This window comes from Suncus etruscus, chromosome 13, assembly GCF_024139225.1.
Source record: "Suncus etruscus isolate mSunEtr1 chromosome 13, mSunEtr1.pri.cur, whole genome shotgun sequence".
NCBI classification, from domain to species: Eukaryota; Metazoa; Chordata; class Mammalia; order Eulipotyphla; family Soricidae; genus Suncus; species Suncus etruscus.
In genome coordinates, this window is record NC_064860.1 from 92774899 (window position 1) to 92785816 (window position 10918).

The 10918-nt window shown below is 41.8% G+C and overlaps 1 pseudogene; it reads right to left on the bottom strand.

The window, feature by feature from the left end:
• Positions 1 to 326: 326 nt before the first annotated feature.
• Positions 327 to 410, bottom strand: LOC126026447 (uncharacterized; annotated as a pseudogene).
• Between the last annotated feature and the right edge of the window lie 10508 nt (positions 411 to 10918).

Below are 10918 nucleotides of genomic sequence, written 5' to 3' on the forward strand. Positions count from 1 at the left end.
GGGCCAGAGAGAGAGCATGGAGATAAGGCATTTGCCTGTCACACAGAATAATGGTGGTTCGAATCCTGGCATCTCATATGGTCCCCTGTGCCTGCCAGGAGCGATTTTTGAGCAGAGAGCCAGGAGTAACCCCTGAGCTCCGCCAGGCGTGACCCCAAAATTAAAAGAAAAAAGAAAAAAGTAAGGGAGAAATATGTGTTCAAGAGAGAACACAGGCTTCTTCAGGGTGGAACTAAGCAAATAACATAGACACATGTGTGAGAGAGAGAGAAATAAGAGAGAGAAATTCAAGGGAGAATATGGGCTTGAAGAGCAAGCATAAATGAAGTTTTTATTGGTTACATGCCACAAAATAGGTGGCAGTGCCTTAACCATGTGCGTGTTGCAGAACATAGTCTCTTTCATCCTTGAGAACTTCTGAGCTCAGAGCCAGGAGTAGCCCCGAGCACTGTCAGGGGTGGCCCCAAAACAAAACAAACAAAAAAAAACCTAATAAAAATGAAAAATAATCGGGAATGGAGATTAGACTCCTGGCTCTATTATCAACGGTCCTCCTGATGGTGTTCCATATGTGGAACCATATGCGATCATGCTAGGGATGAAACTGGGGTCATCTCTGCATGTAAGGCAAGCATTTGAAACTGCTATCTTAGCCTATTTCCATAGAAACATGCCCCCCCTCAAGCTCTCTGGCCATCCCAGGTAGCCGATCAAGAAAGGAAAAGAGAGCAGTAGGAAGGTACCCCTAGACAATAGCCAATCATTTTAAGGATCATCAGAAAGCTGGAGCCTCCCTCTCTCCTTTCTCTCTAGAATCTTCCTCATAACTTTGGGCAGGGCTCATCTCCTTCTGGGTATGGTCCTGTCTGACCAGGCTGGGGGCCTTGTTGGCAGATGGATTAAAGTATGAAACTTAAAAGAATTAAAAATTAAAAAATGAACCGCTGTGTTATTTATCTAGCCACCGAAATGAATACCTTAAAAAGATTGTTTGCTCTGTCTTTGGGCACTTGACCTAAACAGTTGGCACAGTTGCCTGCGAGTTACCAGGCCTTCAAAGCACCAATTGGGGGTTTCCTCCCTTCATATCTTGCTTATTTTAAAGTAAAATTCTGTGTAATATTCTTACTTAACATCCTTATTTAATGCTTTTTCCAGGTAAAGAGCTCGCCAATGGAAGCAAGCAAGAGGTGGAAATCAGAGGCCGCACAGTTTGGTGTGTTGACTTGATCCGTGATCGTCTTCTGGAACTTAGTGATAAAGCAAGGCAGAAAATTTAGCAGAGAAATCAATTATGTTCTTTTTGGATTATTACTTATGAGACTATGTCCATGATCACAGGAAAGACATGAAAGCAATTCCATTTCGTCACACATGTTGTATTTATTATTAACCCAAAGTGTAAACCATTCCAGCAATCACCCTCCGCAAGTCACATACTCATTTGTATAGGTTGGATTTTTTGTGTGTGTGTGTGTGTGTGTGTGGATTTTGGGTCACATCCGGCTTGCTCAGAGGTTTTTCTGGCTCCATGCTCAGAAATAGCTCCTAGCAGGCTCGGGGGACCATATAGGATGCCGGGATTCAAACCTATGACTTTCTGCATGAAAGGCAAACGCCTTACCTCCATGCTATCTCTCTGGCCACATAGGTTGGTTTTTTTGTTTGTTTTTGTTTTTCAAAATTAAGAGAAGATCATAGAAAAACAAGAACATGCTTTTTACTTGATCGTCTTGCTTATGACTTAGTGCAAGACACCAGCACTACACCCCCCTCAGCACCAACCCATTGGGTTCTACTGGGCCAACCACAGCCAGGAGCGACCCTTATTTTAAGTAGTTTTCCCCTAACATATCACAGTAGATTGCCTCTCAACTTTATACTTTGGTGATTTGGTTTGAACTATAATTTCTCCTTCTGTGGATGCAAAGTTGACTTGAATAATGAAGGAGTTTTCAAAACTATTTTCAACTTCTTGACCACACCCAGATATGCACCAGGATCGTGCATCTGCTGCTTGGCAGATGATGTTGCAGGAGGGATGATCAGCTTCAGGTAAATCAAGCAGTGTATTCCTAGTCAACATCTCTAGCCTAAGATTTTTACTGCTTTAAAGAGCAGGGTTGTTTATTTTGCACTTAAATCATTTCTTTGATTATATTTCATTCATTTCAATTGTTTTTTATCTCAAGGCATAGTAATTTTTGGTATTTTAATCATTTGTTATAAAAGAGGGAAAGTGTTTGTTTTGTAAAAATCTATGATGCTCCCCATAGGTCCCCCAAGCCAGGAGCGATTTATGAATGTATAGCCCGGAGTAACCCCTGAGAATCACAACCAAAAAAAATCTATGATACTATTGTAAAAATTTCATATTGTAAGAAAATAGACATTAATAAACAATGACAAATCCTTGGTCTTTGACTACCAATCAAATCCTATGTGTGTGGCAGTATGAAGAGGTGGACTAGAAACAAAATAAGGGTGTTTGTGGAGGGTACTGGGCACATTGGTGCTGGTGGGGTGTGATAACTTGTACACCCAGACCATAAATTTTATATTGTAATATTGGTGTAATAGCACTTAGATGAAATTTTATTAACATTTTAGGTATTAAAACATCTCATTTTAAAAAAAAAACATCTCGTTTATGAGCTTTTGAAAATACTTTTATATGGGCTGTCCCTGTTGTAGAGTTAAATAAATAACGATGGGGCTGGATGGCGATGGATGGAGGCCTTTGTGCTTAGGCCCCAGCCACGTGGCTTCATCCCCCATCCAGCCGGCGAGTTCCAGGCCCAGGTGAAACGCGAAATCACTCACTCACGTGCAGGCATTAGGAAGCATTAGCTTTATTCATGCCTTGACCACCACAGGTGTGTGGCCTATCTCATAACCTTTCAAGCATTCGGCCATTCTTAGCCCTGCATCTTATAATTCAGTCATCTTTCTCCAAGAGCCCAGCAGGGCCAAAAGGCCAAGACCCTTAATCCCCTGGCTTCCGGGTTTATCTACCTATTCCAAGACCCCTCCCAGGAATGGGCCGGGTCTTGCAGGTAAGGTTACACCTATTATTCGGTTCCCAAGACCCCTCCCAGAAATGGGTGGGTCTCAGATAGGTACCCTACAGTCCCCAGTTGTGTAACCTGAATTCATGGTGAGTATGTGCTATGAATCCAACCTAGGGGGTCTGACACTCGTTAGTCATATGTTCTACTATTTGCAAGATCTCCTTACCTGTGACAAATCAATCTGGATCAAGAAATCAATCTGGACCGTGGCTCTAGCAAAATTACAGCTAGTAGGGTGTGTACCTGTTACTCCGCTGACCAGAATTTGGCTCCTGGCATCCCATATGATTCTTTGAGCACATACAGAAAGGATCTATGAGCAAAGACAACTATAACTCAAAAAAAAATCTGGAGGGGCCAGAGAAATAGCACAGTGGTAGGCCATTTGCCTCCCATGCAGCCGACCCAGGACCAACATTGGTTCGAATCTCAGCAAGCCATATGGTCCCCCGTGCCTGCTAGGAGCAATTTCTAAGTGCAGAGCCAGGAGTATCCCCTGAGTACCACCAGGTGTCAGCCAAAAACCACTACAAAGGAAACACTGTTACAGGAAACAGGAATAGGAGCTAAGGATATTTTCAATGTCATTTGAGAGTCTCATAACAAGGTTTCAACTTTTCTATTTTAAGTTCTGTTTTTCAGGTACTTGTATCTGTTTATGGTTTTGCTCTGCTCACTGTACTCCACTATACTCCAGCCCCTAAACCCATTAATTTAAAAAGATATAGTTCTATAGCAGTATAGATAGCTCTTTCCAATCATCACTTGTTTGCAGATTTTTTCATCACTCCAAAAAGAAGCTTTATATATCTGAGTTTCTTCTCATCACATATCCTCTAGTGATCTCTCTTTTTCTCTCAATGAGTATTATATTGATTTTATAGAAATGAAATAGTAGGGCCCGGAGAGATAGCACAGCGGTGTTTGCCTTGCAAGCAGCAGATCCAGGACCAAAGGTGGTTGGTTCAAATCCCGGTGTCCCATGTGGTCTCCCGTGCCTGCCAGGAGCTATTTCTGAGCAGACAGCCAGGAGTAAGCCCTGAGCATCGCCGGGTGTGGCCCAAACACCAAAAAAAAAAAAAAAAAAAGGAAATGAAATAGTAGAACACTGAATTTTCTATATCTGACTTGGATTACTTTGTTAGTATGTTCTTTTAAAATACTCATCTTTTAATTGTAGCATGGCTCAGAATCTTATTTCTTTTTATGTCGATATTCCCTTATTTGGAATATCACATTATGTTTACTCATCTGTTGATAGACATAAGAGGAGTTATATCTATTGATTATTGCGACAATATTCTGGTTTTTTTGTGGGGCGCAGCCTGTGTCTGGATCACAACCTGCAGTGCACAGGGGTTATTCCTGACTGTGCTCTGGAGTGACTCCTGCCAGTGCTTGGGAAAACATATGTGATGCTGGGACTAGACCTGGGATGCTTGGATTCAGGCACTTTAGTTCCTTCCAGCGCCTGTGATTAAGTACTTTTTTCTTTTGGACCACACCCACAGGGCTCTGGGGTTTTCTCCTGGCTCTGCACTCAGAAATCACTCGTGGCAAGTTCTGAGGAATCACATGATATGCTGGGAATTGAGCCTGTGTAGGCTGCATTCAAGACAAATGCCTATACTGTGCTATTGCGCTGGCCCCAGCCTGATTTTTGGCGACCATTGATGAACAAGTATGAATCCCTTCTATGCATTATTTAAAACATAAAAACAGGTTTTGTTTAGATTTTTAAGGAAGGACAGGGAGTGAAACCAAGAGAGACAGAGGTAGATATAGAGAGAGAGATAGAGAAACAAAAAGAGAGGCACACATGAGAGAACATGGGTTTTTTCAAAAGCAGAACAGCAGCACAGCAGGTAGGGCATTTGCCTTGACGTAGCTGACCCGGGTTTGATCCCTTGCATCTCATATGCTCCCTGGCATTCCATATGCCAGGAGTAATTATTTGGCACAGAACCAGGAGTACCCCCTAAGGGCTTCTGGGTATGGGCCCCAAACCAACCAACCCACTAAGAGCAGAGAGCCCGTTTCATACCCCAGTATTAAACTATGAAAGGACACATCTCAGGAGGGCAACACATGTCCACAGCAGGGACAAATGGGCCCAGGCCCCACAGGTGCCTTCCATGTGTTTTGGGAGAAATGTCTTTTTAACTCCTTTTAAAACAATAAATGCTTATTGGTAGTATTGTTAGGCCGATCTATATTTTGGGTTATGGAAATGATAGAGAGCTGTAAAGATGTTCCTTGGCCTATTCGGGTACTGAAAAGAAACTTTTTTTGCCCACACTTGGGACTTAACTCCTGGCTCTTTGCTTAGGGATGACATCTGGTGAGCTCAGGAGAACATACAGGGTGCTGAGTATTGAACCTGGGTTGGCTGAGTGCAAGTGCACCGCTCTGACCCCATGAAAACCTTTTTATTTCCTTATTCAACTCTCCAGAGATAACCAAGGTTAGGATTTTCCCCTCCTAAAGTTTTCTCTGTCCAAATTATATGTCTTTAATCCACAGGATATTTTCTCTGCAATGATTTCAGGGTTAACTAGCATTCTCCTCCTAGTAGATTTATTAGATTGATAAGATTTCTCAGATTTGTTTTCACAATTGCAAGCAATCTTGGGATCCTTATAAAACACCTTGGGGTGTGCACATAATCTGTAGGCCTCTATCTGAGGCAAAAGGATGTTTGTTTTTAAACTCTCCATTCTTTAGATGCTGGGGCCGGGCGGTGGCGCTAGAGGTAAGGTGCCTGCCTTGCCTGTGCTAGCCTAGGACAGACCGCGGTTCGATCCCCCGGCGTCCCATATGGTCCCCCAAGCCAGGAGCGACTTCTGAGCGCATAGCCAGGAGTAACTCCTGAGCGTCACCGGGTGTGGCCCAAAAACAAAAACAAAAAAACCCAAAAAACAAAAACAAAAAAAAAGCACATCCATTCTTTAGATGCTGACAATTCTCTAAAAGCTTTCCTAGCTTATATTTGCATAAAGAGGCCCAGTAAGCTCATGGGAGGAAACTGAGCAGACTTCAATGAAAAATATTTTCCTTATATGGCTTTTAAACATTGAATAATTATACTTCTATTTAACATAAATATAATTTTACAGAATTGAATATTATACTTAATTATAGTGACCAAATTGCTGGTCATCAATTTTTATCATTATAAATTTTGCTTTTGAAAGGGGTTTGGTTCATACCCAGTGGTGCTCAGGGGCTATTCCCGGCTCTTTGCTCTGGAGAAATTTGTGGAAGTGCTCAAGGAGCCAACGGAGGTGTTGGGGATTGTGCTTTACCTTCAGAAGTATATCGTTTGTTTTGCTTTGTTTTGTTTTTAGGTCACACCCGGCAGTGCTCACTTTTTTCTGGAAGTGCTCGGAAGACCATATGGGATGCCAGGAATGGAACTTTGGTGGGTCGACTGAGTGCAAGGCAAGAGGCTTACCTTTACTCAGGCTCCTCTTTTTTTTTTTTTTTAAATTAATTTAAACACTGTAGCTCTCCTAGTTGCTCATAAATCATTTGTTTTTCTGCCATTCCATGTTCCAGTATTGGAACATAATAATTTACTTCGAATTGCTTGTTTACAAATGAATGGTTTTCTTGTTCTCCTTCCATTCCTTTTTTATTAAGTGAAGTAATTGGTTTACAACAGCTCAGTTCTTTATGTTTTAAGCATGCATTTCTATCATAACTGCGATCAAATTGCTTTCCCTCCTCCAGCTTTCATAGATATTTTTCTGACTGGCCCCTTCCCTGCTTGATAATCTTATTTCTGTTTTCAGAGGCTAAGGGTTTTTTTTCAGCATTTTATCGCTTTGTTTCATCCAGTAATTTTGTCTTCTTCTGACATATTTTGCTTAATGTCATGCATGTTTTAGCAAAACACGGTATTTGATATTTTGTATTTGGTTGGGCATAGCTACCAAACTTCTCTATCCAATTCTCTGTTTTTGAGTGCTGTGTTTTCTGATCTTGGATATTGTACTTAATGTTGCATCAAACATGAACTTGCCTATATATTTGCAACCTAATATTTTTGTATTCTTGGAATATATGCCAAGGAGTGGAGTTACTGGGTCATATGGTAGTTATGTTTTTGCTTTTTTGAGAATTCTCTATACTGTTTCACATAGGGCCTCAGTCAGTTTATGATTCTTACCAAGAGTACTGAGAGGATTACTTCCACTGTGTTTCAAGCAGCAATTGTTTCTGACCTTGTGGGGAAAGGCCGTACTCCCTGGTGTGAGTTGTTATCTGACTGTCATTTTGATTTGCCTTTCCCTGGTCATCTGTGATGTTGAACAGATTACTGTTACTGTTGGCCACTTTTATGTCTTTGGCGATAGGTCCGCCATTTTTAATGGGCTTGCTCCTGGTTTTGTGGTTCAGATGTTGTTTTTTGTTTGTTTTTTATTTCTGTATTTGGGAGGCACACCCAGTGGCTCTCTGGGCTCACTTCTGGCTCTGCACTCAGAAATTGCTCCAGGCAGGCTCAAGGGACCATATGGGATGCTGCAAATCAAAACCGGCTTTGTCTCTGGGTCAGTCATGTGCAAGGCAAATGCTCTACTGCTGTACTCCTGGTCAGGCCTCAGTGTGGTTGAGTTTTTTTTTTTTTTTTATGTATTATGTGGTTGAGTGCTTTATGTATTCTGGTTAGGAGCCTTTTGGCAGATGTGTGGTGTGCTATTATTTCCGCCTATTCACTAGGAAGTTTTGTTTTTTTTTTTTTTTTTAAGTCATGATAATGTTCTCATGGTGGAAACTTAGTTTTATGTAGTTAGTTTACTTTTGCTTTTCTTTCTTTCTTTTTTTTTTTTTTCCTTTTTTGGGGAGGTTCACAGCCAGAGGTGTTAAGAGGGTTCTCCTGGATCTGCATTCAGGAATCACACCCAGCGGATTGGCCGGAATTGAACCTAACTGACTGTGTGCATGGAAAGTGCCTTCCCCTCTGTACTATTGCTCTGCCCTTTGGCTTTTGTTTCTTTGGCAGTGGAGTAAAATAACTGAAGATTGTGATGCCTTTTAATCTTTTGAAAACCTAAATTGAAAACCTATTCCCTCAGACAATTATCTACACTACCTCGAAACTACACTTTTCAGTTAAGATAAAATAGTGAGTCAATGATCTTCACTTTGTGAAAGTCAGGGAGGGCTTCATCTCAGTTCTCATTGTATTGGCTGGTCAGTACATTTGACACACTCTCACCTTGGTTACAGGTCACCATGCTCTTTGTCTTCTGCCAACTGAACTAGTCTTTATTGTTGGGTCCTATTAAGAGAACCAATAAATAAAATTCCCAATGCTTAGAATTTGCTTTTTGTCCTTGATCTTAGTCAACATCACCAATAGATGTTAAGTACCATGTATTTGTACCTAACTTTCTTTTAAAAAATTCCTTCAGTGTTGGGAATCAAAACTGGTCTCCCACACACATGCAAGACATATAAGCTTCATTTCTAGTCCTGTGCCCTGTTGCCAATTTCTTTTAGGGGGGCTGTACCTAGTGTTGCTCAGCGGTCAGTTCTAGCTAGGCTCAGAGGACCATATGTGGTGCCGGGAATTGACCCTGGGTTGGCGATGTGTAAAACAATTGCCCTACTTGCTATACTGTTGCTCTAGCCTCTGCCTTCAAGGTTGGTTTTTTTTCAAGGTAAAAATGTTTATTGGAAGGTAGAGGTGAAAGAAGAAAAACTCCCCATGGGGGGAAGAACTTTGCACAGGACTATGTCCTGAATAGAATTTTTATTGTTTTACCTTCGAACAGGATAATTGTCTTGAACTCTGGATTATAGTCACCTACCCATTCAACCTTCCCAACTTTCTTCCTGTAGAAACTCTAGCAAAACAGAGTGAATGGCCTTTTCCCTTCAAATCAATTCAACACTCCCTAACATGACTTAAGACAGATCTTGGAGCCATTGTTATCATATTCCTTTTTTTTTAATTCCATATAAAATCTGTCAGGAAATGTTTTTGGTGGGGGAAGAAGGTTTCATATCTAAAGTGCTCTGGGGACCACACCCAGGGCTTGACATTACAGAGCCTGAGGATCAAACTCTGGCTCCTACATGCAAAACACAGACTCCATCCCTTTGAGCCCTCTCATCATTGTGAAATCTTTCTGGCTCTCCCTTCAACATAAAGACTAGAGTTGCATTTTACCTTTGCTATTGTCCTTTTGGAGCTACTATCATGCTTTATCTCAAACTTCCTATACTCCCAGATTACTACACTGACAATTTATGTAACTTCCCCCCTTAGAAGTCGGTCCTTCTCAGATCATATGCAAATACAACAGTAAAAATATTCACTTTAAATACCAATTGACCACAGTCATGATTTTCATCTCACAAGAATAAAACTGACAGTCTTTTGGCCCTGTGAAGCCTGAGGTGATCTGACTTTTGTCACCTCTCTTGCCTCATCCCACATCACCTCCTCTTTGTTCCCTCTCCTTTGTTTTTTGCTGAGCCTTACCCGGAAGTGCTCAGGGGTTCCTCCTGGCTCTGCTCTCGGGTCACTCATTTCAGTGCTCAGGGGACCATATGGGATGCCAGGGATCGAACCTGTGTCTGCCGTATGCATGGCAAACACCCTACCTGCTGCTCTGTAGCTCTAGCCCTGGTTACCTTTACTTCTTGTTGATGGTTTCCACCAAGGGAGCAGCTTAACAGTGCGTGTGTTCTCTGCCTCAGTCACTCAGCCTATTTGCCAGCCTCTGTTTGAAGTCTTTGCTCATCTCTCAGCTTGTCAATGATGTTCAGCGTGAGATTCCTAAAGTTGCAAGGACTTCTCATCTTAACAGTACTTGCCTAGCCCCTTTTTTTCTTCAGGCACACATATACCATTCAATATGACATATTCACTGCTAAGGTTTTTTGTTTGTTTATTTGTTTGCTATTATCTGTCTTTTCTTCAGTGTAATTTCATAAGGACAGATTTCCCCCCTTCTTTCTGTGTAGTGATGATTTCCAGAATCCTACAAAATGAACAAATATAGTATCAGCTAAATAACTAGCTATTAATGCTTGGGTAAGTTTCAGGTGAGGACATGTTTGGAAACTTTAACCTATAGATCCCCTATTTTTAAATTACATTTATGGGGACTAAGAGATAGCACAGCAGTAGGGCATTTGTCTTTCATGCTGCCAACCTGCAACCAACAAGGTTCTATCTCCGCACCCCATTTGGTTCCCCAAATATGTTAGGAGCAATTTTGAGCACAGAGCCAGGAGTAACCCCTGATCACTGTCAGGTGTTCCCCCAAATTATGTTTATTTCAGAATGTTATCTTTTGGGGCCGGAGCGGTGGTGCAAGTCGTAGGGCATTTGACTTGCACACAGCTGGCTGATCCAGGACAGACTTGAGTTTGAATCTCTGGCATCCCATAATGTCCCCTAAGCCAGGCGTGATTTCTGAGCCCATAGCCAGGAGTAACCACTGATCAGCACTGAGTGTGGCCCAAAAAGCAAACAAAACAAAACAAAAACAAAAATGTTATCTTTTTTATTTTTAAAAGTTGTGTGTGTGTGTGTGTGTGTGTGTGTGTGTGTGTGTGTGTGTGTGTGTAGGAGGCACAGCTGATGACGCTCACTCCTGGCAGGCTCGGCGATAGTAGGGGACACCAGATATGGAACCTAGGTGAGCTGCATGCCAGGCAAATACTCTACCCGCTTTGCTATATAGCTCTGGCCTCAATATTTTTATTTTTTTATTGCTTTTTAGTACTTGGGCCACACCCAGCAGTGCTCAGTGGTTACTCCTGGCTCTGCACTAAAATATCACTCCTGGCAGGCTTGGAGGACCAGATGGAATGCCAGGGATCAAACC